We start from the raw sequence: 16,584 nt of genomic DNA on the forward strand, positions 1-16,584 counted from the left end.
CTAGGACTTCTGGTCAGGCCCAGACTGGCAATCTGTGGGTTCTGGCAAATGCCAGAGGGGCTGCTATAAGGTCCCATAGAAAGTCAGTAGTTAGTGGCCTGGTGGGGCTGTTTAGGCCTCTATGTGGGCTGATTGGGCCTCTGTGTACCTGAAATGCCAGGGCCTATTTTAATTCTCAGTCCGGACCTGCTTCTGGTAGGTATTGGGGGATTTAAATGCTACTTTGATTTGTGCCCTTGCAGTAGTGGTGCAAAGTTAAAAAAACATGCAATGCACCACTTCTCCCAGCATGCTATAGTAGTTGCAGTTGTTGTTATCAGGTGTAAATCTTTGTGCCCATTTAACAAAATACAAGGATTTGCACTTGACAGTGTATGATGGGCATCTGGGAGCAAGCTTAGCCCACCATGTAAGGGACAGCACATGGGTTTTATACTGTTCACTTGCACATCACTTATTATCGTGCCATTCCATAGGTGCATGCTGGAGCACCCGTAGGTGCAGGTTGTAGCTGGACTCCTGTTCTTACTGCCATCTCAAAGCAGATGTTACTAGAGTCCCTTGCACCCATTATTCACCATGCACTATCATAGCCGGGCACAAGAGTTTAATGATCACAGGTTTGCACCTATCAGTGCACCTAACCAGGGGTGTTTTTGCAAGATGAAAATTTTGCCTCACCTGTTAACTGTAAGGGCCAAAATAGTTTTTGTTTAATTAGAAAGCATCTCTTTTAGTGCAAAAGCGCAACTGTACTGCCTTCACTAGAGATGCAACCTGGCTTTCGGGCTGCTCAAGAAACATCCCTGTGCCTATTCATTATAATAAGTCTTTTGGTCTCAGTCCAATGCAGCTACTTCTGCTGTCTCCCATCTTTAAACAATGCTGCTGGCACCATGCAAAGGTTTTAAGCCCACTTTCCCTACAACTATAAAGTGGACAACAGGGGACACAGGAAAATGACACTTGCAGTGAGTGTTACAGAATATATTTGTAGAAGCGGGGGGTATAATAGTGTAATATTTATGAGCAAGTAGAATTTGCTTTTATTTTATACTTCTCAGTGTTATTTTACCTTCATGTTTTGCACAACTGGAAGATGTTCCTGGTCCCCTGTTGCAAAGCTACTGTGAAAGTGTTCCTGATCACGAACAAAATGTGTATCTTTAAAGCATATTTCTAGTATAGCAACTTTACAATCATGTTTATGAATGTTACAAAACACACTTCCCTGGCAAACAATGTTATACGTATGTGTGTTTGATGCCAATGTTACCTCTCCTGCACGGAAAACCCGTGGCCACATTAGAGCAGTGACGTGTTGCTCTCTTTGTGTTTGTGAGCGTGCAGTGATGAAATGCATACAAAGTGCGTTTATGTCAATCACAGGAACTGGCCGGCATTTTAAAGGCAAACCCACACTTTTATAAGGAAGACTCTGCAATACTTGCTTGTTCCTTACAGCTGGTAAATTTGGAAATATAGATACAGGTATGGGACCTGCAATCCAGAATGCTGGGAACCTGGGGCTTTCCGAATAACTGTAATGGGGGATCTTCATACTTTAAGTCTACTAGGAAACATGAAACATGTAAACATGAAATAACCCCAATAGGTTGGTTTTGCTTCTAAAAAGGATTAATTCATTCTTAATTTGGATCATGTACAAGTTATTGTTTTGTTATTACAGATAAAAGGGGATTCATATTTAAAAATTTGGATAAAATTGAGTCTATGGAGCTTTCTGGATAATGGGTTTCCGGATAACGGATCGCATACCTGTACACATTTCTTTCAACTTTTAATATGATTTTAAAGCCAAAATGTGTTCAGTGCATAGCTCCCTACCAGTGTCACTGCCTTTCTAATCAGTTCACTGTGTATATTGTTATTTCTCTGCAACGCACATATGTTACCCTGCATAATACACTTAACCTTTTTTAAACCAGACATTTCCAATCCAGGAAGCTATGGCTAGCGTTCAGCTATAATTCTAAGCAAGTCTTTATAGCCAGGGTTTTCAGGGTATTCTGGGAGTTGTAATTTAACAACTGTTGGATAAATATTTTGTGTTTCTCTTTTTGTATGACAGTAGGTCAGTAGGAGGCTTGGTGCTTCCATTGAAAACACATCCTTGCTTTCTGCACCGTTGCAACTACACCCCTGTCTTTGCATAAGCTGCACCATTTGAAGAGATATGGGCACAGCAGGACATTTACATTTCTTTTCAAAATATTTTATTACATTCTTTGACATACAAAAGGAAAAAAGAAAAAGGTGACATTTACAATATTTTCCATATAAAACCTAACATACCCACAAAAAAAACCCCATCCCCTTGGCAACCAAGGTTGTTATATTATACGGCTATTGATCTCTGCAGCAATAATCTTAATCGTTCTAGTCCCCAATTTGAAATAAATCTCCTCATACATGCAGTGTTGAAAAGAGGAATGGATGATTTTCATATATTAGCCATGGGAGCCAAATTTTATCGTATTTTATGTCGTATCCAAGCTTTTTATTAGGTGCCATCTGTATTATTCTAGTTTTAAGAGAAGCCTCAGAAACATTTGGTTTCCTACAACTGCTGGATATATTTATATGGCTGCCATAAAGATATGTTGACACAATTTATATGCTGCTCTAGAAATTTTCTTTGGTTTCATTCCCAGTAGTAAACAAAGGGGTCCTTGCAGAATCTAAAGTGTAACACTTTGAAACAAGCTTGGCTACCTTATACCAATATTTAGATACAACCTTGCAATTCCACCAAATATGGGCCATGGTTCCTCTTTCGGTACAACCCCGAAAACAACGCGGGTTGTACGTAGGATATATCCTATGTAGTCTGGCTGGAACTAAATATGCTCTATGTAACAATTTTACAGAAGTTTCCATGATGGTTACACAGTTACTTCCTCAGTTAGTCATTAGACCACAGTTCGACCATTGTTGGGTTGAAAGTTGTTCACTAAAATCTTTTTCCCACTCAAGCATGTAAGGATGTTTTTTATTATTGGGGGTTAGTCGATTGAGCTTTTTATATACAAGACTAAGGATCCCTGAAGCCAATGGCGTTTGTTTGCATACAGATTCAAAACTTGAAAAGGTAAATGTCCCATTTTCAGATAGTGCGGCTTGTTTTGTTAACATAATGTCACACTTGTGAAGCTCGAAATAATTCTTGTGGGGGAAGTTGATATAGATCTACCATTTATGTTAGAGAAAGCGGTTTCTAGTTAAAGAATCTAGTATGGTAATTCCCTTATTAAGCAGGACATTTACATTTAAACTACAGGAGGAGAGAAAGAAGCAAGAGCCCTTGTGATGCATTTGCAATCATATACTGTATGCCATCATTTGTGCTTTTGGTATCTAAGGAACAGTGCATTAGATTAGAACTGAAAGCGTGGGCTTGTTGAGAACAGCATTATATTTCCTTGTTCTTTACATTATCACTGGTATACAGTATGAGGTTTCTTAAAGGACAACTAGCTATAAGCCAGAGCTAACATATTTTTATGCTTACTCTTGAAAGTCAGCCAGTGGAGTAACTTGTGGGGCCCTCAATGAAATCATGGCTGACCCGTGAGGCTTGTACAGGGTGCCTGCCGCTCATTAGACAAAGGCAACACTAGGTCAGAGCTGAAATGTTATAGGACATATTTATCAAAGGCGGAAGTTAAAGTTTTTTTAAAGCTCCAAAGTCAATTTCACTCATAGATATGGTGTTAGGATTTTATCCTCTCCCATTGCTATATATCCTATACATTTGAAGTTGTCTCCCCACTCCCAAGTGTGTGTGATTAGGGCAGAATAGTGCATGCTGGGTGCAAGATTACGTGGAAGAGGTAACCAGCCTACCAAACCTTGCTGGTCAATAGCAGGGGCAACTTTATCCAGCTACAAAATGTCTACATGCCTGGAAGCCAGTGCCATAACATGCTCCTTGGCACACTTTGTGGAGTTGTCCCACTCATTTTACAACTTTGACTTTTATGGGCAATTGTGGCCTTACTTATTCACTTAGTTTGTGTGTATGTGAGGGTGTTGTTTAGTGGTGCTGTGAAGCAATGCTGCTAGTAACCGTCTGACATGTAACTGACACAATGCATAGAGTGCTGCTATTAATACCAATCATTTCCTCTCTAGTTTTCATTCCATAAGATGCCAGTGTATCAGGCTTCATAGGATACAGTGCTCAGATGAATGATTCAATGGATGAAACTGCTGTTTTTAGGACTTTGGGGCCCGTTTACTAAAGCGCGGTAAAAATATGCTCACAAAATATAGACAAACTTGTCGCTGAATATGTTTTCGCCAGTTTACAAACCTGCGGTAAATATCAATGTGCGCAAGAATATGTTTTTGCCAGTTATCGCATTTGCTGAAAATGACGCTACGTACACATTAACGCCTGGTTTACTAAACATCGAAATGTACGAAAGACAAAAATGAACGCCAGAATATTCGCAAAATTTTACCGCCATCTATATATAGTGACGGTATTTTATTTTTTTCGCCAGAAAATTCTCAAGGCGACAGGAAATATTCCATAACACCTTGTTTTACTGCTAACGTAAGCTGGTTCGCTAACATAGTGATCACAATGACTTCTGAGCGCACCGCTGGTTAGTAAACTTAAGGTGGCCATACACGGGCCTATAAAAGCTGCCGACAGACCGTGTCGGCAGCTTATTGGCCCGTGTATGGGGCCCCCCGACGGGCTTCACCAATCGAGATCTGGCCGAAAGTCGGCCAGATCTCGATCGGATGGGACGAAAAATCCCGTCGGATCGCGGCCGCATCTGTTCGTTGATGCGGTCCCTCGATCCGACCCCCGTTTCCCATCTGTTAGGATCCGATCGTTGGGCCCTTGGCGACATCACCAAACGAGTGGATCTCTCGGTGTATGGCCACCTTTAGTCGCTGCAAATATTCAGGCGGAAAAATATTTGCAGTGATAACATGCGATAACTTACCGCACTTTAGTAAACAGACCCCTATGTCACATGGGGTGTTTTCTCCGCTGGCATGATTAAGCCAATGGAAGAGCACCTGAAACTGCACCAGTCACTGCCAACTGATTTCATTGGGAACCACCTGTAACTCAATGGGAATACACCAGCACAGAATTCTACCCATCTGCCACCAGCCTTATATGATTCTTTCCTTATTCTCTTCCATGTAAACAATGACAATATCACTATAAGGAAAGACTTGTTTGGCACCTTCTATTTGTTACTTTCAACTGCTTACATTGCCTGGGATCCATATAATCTCCCCCCATATGAGATGAATTACATGCTATACATGCATACACAGGGAAGGTCCCACTTAGTGACTCATGTTGCTATTTACTTTATCGACTACAGGCTTTATTTACATTCACAATATGGGTTGCATTGCTGGAAGTCATATATTTGATCCTTGTCTAGTTTATGGCAATGGGAAATTCTGCTGAATGGGTGAACATGAAAGAGTATGCTGGAATACTTGCATAGATATATGTGCCATGCTTCCTTTATTCCTGTATATTGCAGATCTATTTTTAATCCTTATTTCTTTTTTTTAGTTAGCAGTAAAAAGAAGTATGGAGCATTTTCTTTCCATGTAAACATGGGGTTAACATGTTTATAATTTATGAGCAGAAGATGGCATGTGTTCTTATATAGTAGGGAAAACATATGTCACATCATGTGACAGAATTCCCCAGGGTATCCCCCCCCCTTACGCTGCAGGGAAATAACAGAACTTAATTAAATGAGAATTGGGCCTGTAGGAAAGGGTGCAGCTGAGAGCAGGTGGAGGGGCTGGAAGTCTGACACCCCCAGTACGTGAGCAGCTTATCCAGTTGGCTGCTTTTATTTCTTCTGTTTTTTTGTGTTGCTCCCTGGAAATATGAAATCAAATGCAAATATTGGCCGTTTGGTTAGGAAAGCAATGTACCAGCAAACTTTTGTCTTCTAAAGGCAAAGAATTAGTCATAAAAATCAGGAGAGCTTTTTAGTGTCGAGAGCTGATCTGTTAGGCAGTGTACATAGTACTGTATATATGATATGCCTCTGCAGGGTTAAGGTGGCCATAGACGTAACAATTACGATCTTTCTTGGAAAAGATCTTTCCAAGAAAGATTGTTTGTTTCAATACACACGTGTAGAGCTGAATCGTCAGATATACATATAGAAACAATAGAATTCTACCTGTATCTGACGATTCAGCACTAACAATGGCTAATGTTTGGGTCCCTTCAAAGTAACCCGATCAAAATTTTAAGTCCAGCCCGATCAACGAGCCGCCCGATATCCAAGTCTTCTGCCGATATCGGTCGGCTCTTTTTCCACCATACACACACCGAATATCGGACGAAAATTCGTTTCATACGATATTATCTGTGCGTCTATGGACACCTTTATAGAGTAATAATGCATTTGCATTGGGTGCCTCTGTTCTGAGGCTGCAGCAGAGTCTGATGCATGTTCCCTTGTACAGGTATGGGACCCATTATCTGGAAACCCATTATCCAGAAAGTTCCAAATTACGGAAAGGCGGTTTCACATTGACTCTATTATAATCAAAGAATTCAGATTTTTAAAAATGATTCCCCTTTTCTCTGTAATAATAAAACAGTACCTTGTACTTGATCCAAACTAATATAATTAATCCTTATTGGGAGCAACACCAGCCTATTGGGTTTAATTAATGTTTACATGATTTTCTAGTAGTCTTAAGGTACGAAGATCCAAATGACAGAAAGATCCTTTATCCAGAAAGACCCAGGTCCCAAGCATTCTGGATAACAGGTCCCATACCTGTACCATTTTGCTATTGAAAGCCAGCTGCACAGAATGATGACACTTTTGCACTCCTGGGAAGCCTCGTCATGTTTATGGTAACCATAAAAAGCCAGAAATGGGCCTTTTACCATTAAAATAGATGGGAATTTAGCTCAATGCAAGAAACAACTTGGCAAGTGCATTCACACTTGAGACAATTCGAGCTACACATGATAAATACCTACGAGAAACATTTTTGTAATTTTCTCATTGAGAAAGAACAAGAATGTTTCTAACTTTTTTTATAATTCTGCCCTGTGTGTCTGTTTTTCCAAAAACCCATATAACATGTGTTTAATCCAAGAGTAGTGATGAATTTGGAGAAGAGAAGTCTCACCTGTTTTCAGGAAAGGGATGGCTTTGCTGTCTCCCCATTTGCTATGACCTTTGTATGACTGTGTTATGACTTTATACTCTCAAATCACACAGCAAAAAAACTCATCCTCTATTTGTATAATGCCAAAGATTTTTGTTAGGTTGCAAAAAGTAACCAGCCATGTGTAAGTAACTGCAGAGGCAAGTTGCACTTCAACATGAAAAAATACTACACAAACCATTGGCAACATCGCATTTAAAAAAGCAAAAGGACTCAAACTTAGTGCAGTGCAACACACAAAAGTGCAAGCTCACGTTTCAGGGAGACAATGCATAGACAAAGAGTAAGGATACTGAATAGTGATGGGCGAATAAATCTCAGGCGTAAATTTGTGGCAAATTTCCGCATTTTGCCGCCAGCAAATTGGAAAATTTTTGGACGCGCGCGTCTATACTGCCACATGTCAACATTATTTGGACGCCCATTGACTTTAACGCCAGCGTCAGAATTGACGTGGGCATCAAAATTTACACGGGCGACAAAATTCACCCATCACTAATACTGAATAAAAATGGGTACATCAGTGTTTTGTTGCCTTCCAGCTGCCCATTAAAGGACCAGTAACATAAAAAAAAATTAAAAATTTGTTTGTACTTGAATTTCGCATTTTCTTTCTCCCAAGCTGTATATTTTCCTATAGCCTATTTCCATATAACCTGGCTATCTCCTATAGAAGGCAGGGAGGAGAAATCGAGCGCCGCACGATGGATCATCACCCTGTCACCATTTCTGAAGAGGAGAATCTGTAAGTTATTTCTTAATAAAGACTTTGTGAATTTAAAGTTAAAAGTGTCTTGGTTTTGGTAGATTTTTTTATGTTACTAGTCCTTTAACTTGATTTGCCTGTGGCAGACTGTAGGCGTACCTACCCATACAATGTTTTGACGTACAAAGCCATTTCATTTCATTAAGGTAGCAGCTTGCTCTGGGTCAGACCTGGCTATAGGAAAATATACAGCTTGGGACAAAGAAAAAGCAAAATTCAAGTAAAACGAAATGCATGATACTCCATTGTTATGACAAGTGACTGCTTCCTTGGAGCACTAAATTCACTCTTCAGAACATTTTGACTAAATCCATCAAGGGTCTTTCCTTTCTTTTTAAAAGAAATGGTGGAATGATGCTCTCTGTGCATACAGTCACATGGACACTGTTTAGCACTTAATGAAAGGTCTTTTAGAGTTATTGTCTGTATGTAGTTGTTTAGGAGCAGACCAGAGTTATAATAATGTACTTCCAATGTTTCCTGTGTTCATTCACCCTATTGCCAGTAGTAGTAGAACATATCTGTTTCTAATGGGAACAATGGGCATGATTCAATCTGATAAGAACATTCATAGACTACAACCATGTCTTCACAAATACAGCTATGGGATCTGTTAACGGAAAACCCAATATTCAGAAAGATCCACTATATGGGAAAGCCAGATGCTTTTTAAGCAAATAATCCAAATATTGTCTCTGTAATAATAAAACAGTATCTTGTACTTGATGGTAGCTATGCTACATGAATACATATTGGTGCCAAAACAATCCTATTGGGTTTATTTAATGTTTATTTAATGCCTGTGGTGCAACTCATTGATGGATATTAGAGTACATCCTTAACAATGAAAACATGCGCCTCTGTGATAGATTATTCTCTTTGTATGTAGGGCTGAATCAGGATTGCATCAGTCATTGTTCCCAAGTAATCCCCTCTACCAACAGTGGTGTCTGCCATAGAACACATGTTCCCCATTCAGTTGACTGTGAAGCTGCTTTCAGCTGACTGAAGCTTTGGTCAACGCAATTCTCCTTAAGGGCACTGCGAGGATCTAAACACTCGTGTGCAAGGGGTCTAAGGGCTTTATATTTCCAATTGCTGGAATCCATTTGTATTATGTTGTTCCTACAATAGTCATTTAATTACGAAGGCACTATCATTGTTTCAGTGTTCTGTATAGTCTACTTCCTTTCTAATAGAACTATATGTCTGTATAACACTGATTTGGTAAATGGTGGAGTCTGTCCATTTTGGAAGACTTTTTGGAATCACAATGAGAATAATTTGCTTCTGCTAAACACCCAATGCATTCCAATAGCTGCATTAAACACGTAGCTTGTATGAGCTCCGGCTCTTATCTAGATGTGCTTTGCCATCATGCTCACAGTTAGATTGGACCCCAAAGAGATTACTGTAAGTGCATAGTGATAGTTGTAAGTAGATATGAATTAGGTTTAGGGCTAGTTGAATAGATATGAGTGAGGTGGTTGAGTAAATATGAATGAGTTTGTTGACTAGATATGGGATATAAGTTGGTTGAGTAGATATGAATGGGTTGGTTGAGTAGATATAGGATATAAGTTGGTTGAGTGGATATGAATGAGTTGGTTGAGTATATATGAATGAGTTGGTTGAGTAGATATAGGATATAAGTTGGTTGAGTAGATATGAATGGGTTGGTTGAGTAGATATAGGATATAAGTTGGTTGAGTCGATATGAAGGAGTTGGTTGAGTAGATATGAATGAGTTGTTTGAGTAGATGTGAATGAGTTGTTTGAGTAGATATAGGATATAAGTTGGTTGAGTAGATATGAATGAGTTGTTTGAGTAGATATAGGATATAAGTTGGTTGAGTAGATATGAATGACTTTTTGAGTAGATATAGGATATAAGTTGTTGAGTAGATATGAATGAGTTGGTTGAGTAGATAAAAGGATATAAGTTGGTTGAGTAGATATGAATGAGTTGGTTGAGTAGATATAGGATATAAGTTGGTTGAGTAGATATGAATGAATTTTTGAGTAGATATAGGATATAAGTTGTTGAGTAGATATGAATGAGTTGGTTGAGTAGATATAAGATATAAGTTGGTTGAGTAGATATGAATGAGTTTTTGAGTAGATATAGGATATAAGTTGGTTGAGTAGATATGAATGAGTTTTTGAGTAGATATAGGATATAAGTTGTTGAGTAGATATGAATGAGTTGGTTGAGTAGATATAGGATATAAGTTGGTTGAGTAGATATGAATGAGTTTTTGAGTAGATATAGGATATAAGTTGTTGAGAAGATATGAATGAGTTGGTTGAGTAGATATAGGATATAAGTTGGTTGAGTAGATATAGGATATAAGTTGGTTAAGTAGATATAAATGAGTTGTTTGAGTAGATATGAGTTGGTTGTAGGGATGCACTGCACTCAACCCTTTGTGGAAGAATTTGACTACTAAAACTGAAGAATACTAAACCAAATCCTAATTTGCATATGCAAATCAGGAACAGGAAGGGACAAAGAGAATTGCACATGCAGTGTCCGGTTAAAAATCTTTTTACTTCCTTTTTATGATTTTAAGGATTCAACTTGGCTAGGCATGAGGATTCAGCCGAATCTGATTCCTGCTGAAAAAGACTGACCTGAATCCTGGATTCGGTGCATCCATAGTTGGTTGTTGAGTAGATTTGAATAGTGATGGGCGGATCTGTGCCGTTTTCCCGAATTTACAGCAAAATTTTCAAAACGGCTAAAAATTTCCAAAACACAATGAAGTCAATGGGTGTCAAAATTATTTTGATGCAAGCGACAATTTTTATATGTGCAATTATTTGGTCCAAATGCATTAAAGTCAATCGGTGTCCAAATAATTTTAATAATGATTTTTTGCCATAGAATTGTCGACACAGTTTCGCAAATTAATGTGCTTGCAGCAAACATGGAAATTCGCCCATCACTAGATCTGAATGAGTTGGTTGAGTAGATATGGGATATAAGATGGTTCAGTATATCTGAATGAGTTGGTTGAGTAGATATTGGATATAAGTTGGTTGAGTAGATATGGGATTTAATATGGTTAAGTAGCTATGAATGAGTTGGTTGAGTAGATATGGGATATAAGATGGTTCAGTATATGTGAATGAGTTGGTTGAGTAGATATTGGATATAAGTTGGTTGAGTAACTATGAATGAGTTGGTTGAGTAGTTTTAGGATATAAGTTGGTTGAGTAGATATGAATGAGTTGGTTGAGTAGATATGAATGAGTGATTGCAAGGCAGGAGATCTTGATTCTGGCAAAGCACATGATTAATGCTCAGTGTGCAATTGGATAGCTCCTTTTCATAACATCTGATATAATGTAGCACCACAGATTATTACCAGCAAGTGAAAGTACAATGTTGTACATTTTAAGCTTTTGTAGATCTCTGAAATACACTTGATTTCTTTTGTGTAGTGTTTTAGTACTATTATTGTGTCCTTTATCACATGTTCCAAACTCCTTCTGCTTTCTCTTCTCTTGCTTTTCATGAAAGCAAAGATGGTTGTTATTTAGGGTAAACTATAATATTGTATTTCATATACTCTATTATAGTTTCTAATCAAACTCATACCTAATCAGTTATCCTGCTATTTCTGTTGTGCTAGCAAGAAGGACCTATAACCCAGATCACATATCATTGGCCTTCCAGACTCTCATGTGTCTAAAACAGGGATGTCCAACCTGCACTACTACTCCCATCAAGCCAGGCCACAAAATATGATGGCAATTGTACTTCAAGTAGTACCAGTGTTGTGACATCCCTGACTGAGTACATTCTGCATGCCAATAAGAAGACACAGCTTTTCTATTATCCAGTTGTACGTTCCATTCTGGTTTCTGCTTCTATAACACCGCTTTGGTTTGTGACATAGAAATACTTCCCATTCTTTATATGTAAAACTGTTATAATGTCATTCTCCTGTTTTATACATTATATTATCCCACCACATCCCCCCTCCCCCAATGCACTTTATATCTCTTAAAGAGTGAGAGAATGAGAAATACATTTATATTGTTTTTAAAGGGATTATTCTGAACCGAGGCACACTCATTTCCTTTTATATCGTACTGTGCCCCACAAGCATAGATAGGCTCAGTATGGGAAAGTCAAGCAGTTTTCCAGCTGGTATCTAGAAGCATTAGTCAGTGATGTATCACGGCTACAGTATTTTTGTTATATAGAGAATTCTAATGTAAATATGTGCAACTGTGTTACTATGTACTAGTACAATAATGCAACTATAAAGGATTGTGAATATGAGTACATTTTATCGCAAGGTTTTTTTAATAAAAAAATGTAAATTCAAATTTGCAGATGTGATTTTTTTTTTAACCAAAAGCTTTGTGAACATGATATCATGTTGGTCTTCATTTTTGTTGGACACACAGTTCTCGTACTACTAGCCTGATGGTATGGGCTCCTACTAGGCATGTGCAGGCTGGGCCGAAACCGGCAGGACCTGGTTTACCCATGGGTCAGGCGGATGCAGACCCACTTCCGCAGACGATTGGTGGATCACGGGTACAGGTTGAGTTCTTCTTCTCGCTCTCCCTTACAATGGCAGCTTCTGCCTAAGATAGCCTCTATTTATAGACTCACGCCTGCCCTGCCCCCTTTCATGATATCAGAGATGGGTGGCTTGGGCACAGGTCTATAAATAGAGCTACCATGCTGGCTCAGGTAGGGTTCAAATTGGGAGGTCCCTGGTTAAGGTTGAGTGTGGTTACATTTTTTGTTGACTCACACATCATTAGCAGGCCCTGATTTGTGGAACGGCCACCAAGGCCCGGGCCTAGGGCGGCAGGATATTAGGGGGCGGCATGCTGCCCAACCACACCCACATTGGTTCAAAAACACTAAGGATGAGCAGGAGATACGATAGTTTTATTAAATTTCCCTTGCACCAATCCCCATTGCTCCGGTCCCAATGATGAAAATTTGCAGGAATAAAGGTGAGTGATCAGGGGCGACAAATGGCAGTGGACCTAGGGGTGGTTGCTATGTAAATCCTGCCCTGATCATTAGCTCTTACACAAGTGCATTTCACTGCTTCATTGCCTCTCTTGAGAAAAACAAAAGTTTTTGTATAGTGTTTGTAAATCAGCCCATCTATTTCTAAAAATGACTTTTTCTGGTGCCAATATAATATCGACATGGGATTAACAAACTGAAGACTCAAAAATTGATTTTTTGGCATTGACCTCAGGGTACAAACAAACAAGCGAGTCAGCATGGGAGTGAAAACTCTAAGCACCCTAGCTAGAATTGGGCATTGGAGTATGTCCAACACTGTCTCAACCACATTTATTGTACATGCCTCAATAGCTGTGCAATACCCAAGGGCTAAGCTCATGGCTGCCTGTGAGGTGGGCTGTTGATTAGTTCCCCCTGTCTGTAGCACTTGGGAAGAAGCAATATTTATATTTCAGTGCTAGGCTGTTGGCGGAACTCTCAGTTTCCATGTTCATTGTGCTGATAACGGTTTTCCCATGTAAGCAGATCTTGACCCTTATTTTAACCAATTATATTTTCACGCTTCTCTCTCTGTCAGCATCTCTTTTCCACTGCATTTGGTTAATGGATAGTAACATGAGTAAGCAGAGAGAAGTTTTCCTGGAACTCAGCCATGCTTCCCAGTTGCTATATATACTGTACACATAACACAGCTGCCTCTGATCTTATAGATCTTTTAGGAACGTCCTTTCCCAGGTTACTACAAAGGGTAGTCCCAAGCTGCTGTGACTGGCATCAATATTGGCACGTAAATAACTGAAACCCATTGCTAATATAATGTAAGCAGAGTAGAAATAATTGCCAGACTATACTATATTAGCATGGGGTGTCCGAGACTGTAATAATCAGGATAAGCTTAAAGCTACAATAGTTAGAGAATAGTTGGGAGAAAAAAATTAGTCCTCCCTACAAACTCATTACAGAAGCCAAATTGCACAGGATTTTGAAGTACCATTCAAAAATTAGTTCCCCATGAATGCATAATAAGCAATAAAACCTATTATTATTGAAAAGCTGGCTACTAGCATCTTTTCCAAGAATAACTTGTCAAATGGGCACAACATTCACATGGCCAGAAAGCACAAGGCTTGTTTATATTCCACGCCAACATGGTCCACAAGTAACCATGGTCCATCAGGCAAAATGCCAAAGTTTCAATCTAATTATTCCTTCCTTATAAGATAAGTAAATCCTTAAGAAAAATTAATATAAAAATTGCTCAGAATGCTTTTCTAAGCACTTTCGAAATTTACATTAATTATATATATATATATATATAATATATATATAGTAGATCAGCTGAGCGACGGTGGAGAAAGTCACGAACTGATCCTGACTTCATCCACTTCAAATTCATGCTCTCCTGCTATAACCGAGCTCTATCATTAGCCAAAGAACAATACTTCTCTTATCTAATATCTACTATGTCCTCCAAACCAAAGCAGCTGTTTGCCACATTTAACTCGCTCCTATGCCCCACTCCACCCCCTCCACCTATTAATGTTACCGCCCAAGACCTTGCTCATTTCTTTAATGAAAAAATCGATCTCATTAGGCTGAGCATACCGTCCGACAACAATCTCAAACCAACGTGCAGTCCACTCACATCTACTTTGCACTCCTTCACCCCTGCAACTCTAGATGAAGTTCTAGCCTGCTCAAAACCCACCACCTGCTCCCTTGACCCCATACCCTCTCGCCTTCTCCACCCAAACTCTGATACACTCTCTCCTGCACTTACCCACCTATTCAATCTTTCACTCTCTACTGGTACCTTTCCATCATTATACAAACAAGCACTAATCACTCCTATCCTCAAAAAACCTTCCCTTGATCCCAGCTCTCCCACTAACTATCGACCGGTCTCCCTTCTTCTATTCGCATCCAAATTACTAGAAAGGCTTGTTTACAAACGCCTGATCCAGCATCTCTCTCACAACTCCCTCCTCGACCCCTTGCAATCTGGCTTCCGCCCATCACACTCGACTGAAACTGCACTCACCAAAGTAACCAATGATCTTCTATTGGCAAAGTCTAAAGGTCATTATTCCATTCTAATCCTTCTAGATCTCTCTGCAGCCTTTGACACAGTTGACCACACACTCCTCCTTGACATTCTACACTCAGCTGGCATTTGGGACACTGCTCTTTCATGGTTTACATCTTATCTGTCTGACCGTTCCTTTAAAGTATCCTTCTCTAACTCTACTTCTACTACTTTCCCACTCTCTGTTGGAGTTCCTCAAGGCTCTGTTCTTGGCCCCCTGCTGTTCTCGCTCTATACAACTTCACTAGGAAAACTTATTCAGTCATTTGGACTTCAGTATCACCTTTATGCTGATGACACCCAACTCTACTCGTCTACTCCTGATCTTTCTAATTCTGTCCTTTCCCAAGTCACAGACTGTCTCTCTGCTGTCTCCTCTGCGCCACCTGAAACTGAACCTTTCTAAAACAGAACTCATTATATTTCCTCCAAGATCTTCCCCTGTACCTCAGATATCACTCACTGTAAACAACACCACCCTTCATTCCACCACACAGGCACGCTGCCTAGGAGTCATCTTAGACTCTCATCTGTCTTTTTCACCACACATTCAAACACTTGCAAAATCTTGCCGTATTCAACTGCGCAACATTGCTCGAATACGACCCTATCTCAGCTCAGAATCAACTAAAACACTGATTCAGTCTCTCATCATCTCCTGCCTTGATTACTTCAACCTACTCCTCGCAGGTATTCCAACAAATCACCTTTCACAACTCCAATCTGTTCTAAACGCAGCCGCTAGACTCATTCATCTAGCTCGCCGCTCAACATCAGCTGCTCCCATATGTATGTCCCTTCACTGGCTCCCAATCTCTTCTAGAATCAAATTCAAATTACTTACACTCACATTCAAGGCCCTTAATAATGAAACCCCTCCCTTTATTTCATCTCTAATCTCCAAATACACTCCTTCACGAAACCTACGCTCTGCTTCTGATCTTCGCCTCACTTCTCCTCTCATCACTTCTGCCCATTCTCATCTACAAGACTTCTCTCGGGCTTCTGCTTTTCTCTGGAACACTCTGCCACAAGCTGTCAGACTTTCTCCTTCTTTCCAAACTTTCAAGCGCTCCTTAAAGACCCACCTGTTTAAAGAGGCCTATTCGATGTACCTTAATTAATCATTGCTTAATAGTCATCAAAAATATATAATCCTAATGTCTCAATTGTACCCTAACCTTTTAGTTTGTAAACTCTAATCTCTAGGTCCTTCTAACCCTATTGTACTCTGTAAACCTTGTTTGTTATCCACCATTTATTCCCTGTTTGCTATAACTGCAGTAAAGCACTGCGTATCTTGACAGCGTTATATAAATAAATGATGATGATGATATATATATATATATTTTATATATATATAATATCAAAACAGGGGGGTTGTGGGAGCACTCTAAAGGCTTTAAAGTATATATAAGTATAATAAATGCTATTGCATATGTACCCAAAACAGGGGTTATTTTGTTACAAAGTTATGATCATAAAATTGATAAGCCACCATACCACGTC

Source organism: Xenopus laevis, chromosome 1S (assembly GCF_017654675.1).
Source record: "Xenopus laevis strain J_2021 chromosome 1S, Xenopus_laevis_v10.1, whole genome shotgun sequence".
Classification (NCBI taxonomy): Eukaryota; Metazoa; Chordata; class Amphibia; order Anura; family Pipidae; genus Xenopus; species Xenopus laevis.